The sequence below is a fragment of the Antrostomus carolinensis genome, unplaced genomic scaffold (assembly GCF_000700745.2).
Source record: "Antrostomus carolinensis isolate BGI_N321 unplaced genomic scaffold, ASM70074v2 C12574836, whole genome shotgun sequence".
In the NCBI taxonomy this organism is placed as follows: Eukaryota; Metazoa; Chordata; class Aves; order Caprimulgiformes; family Caprimulgidae; genus Antrostomus; species Antrostomus carolinensis.
The window spans coordinates 1-315 of record NW_010347753.1 but is presented as its reverse complement, the minus strand read 5'-3'; the positions used below and the strand labels follow the sequence as shown (position 1 = coordinate 315).

The 315-nt window shown below is 51.4% G+C and overlaps 1 non-coding gene across 1 annotated transcript; it reads left to right on the top strand.

The window, feature by feature from the left end:
* Positions 1 to 56: 56 nt before the first annotated feature.
* On the top strand, positions 57 to 139 carry LOC114818982 (small nucleolar RNA SNORD45). Its single transcript, XR_003766333.1, has one exon. It is a non-coding gene; the product is annotated as a small nucleolar RNA SNORD45 (small nucleolar RNA).
* Positions 140 to 315: the final 176 nt, after the last annotated feature.

Below are 315 nucleotides of genomic sequence, written 5' to 3'. Positions count from 1 at the left end.
GGGTTGGGTGTGAGCTCCCCTTCTCTCTTTGGGGAGCTGCTTTGTTAGTCCCCCTGGGTCTGTGATGGCTCTTGGCATGTATTACCTGAGCATAAATGTGGAGATGGTCACTTGAGCTCTTGAATTACTCTGAGACCCGGGAAGCAAACTTCTTGTTGCTCCTTTATTCATCTGCCAGGAGGCTGTAGATGTCTTTTCACGTTGTTTCCCTCGATGGGAACGTGGGCACAACACTGCCCTGTGCTTGCTGGACTTGTGCAGCCACCAGCGTTGGTTTGAGAGGTGTGGGTTACCAAATGTAACCCCCAAACAGTG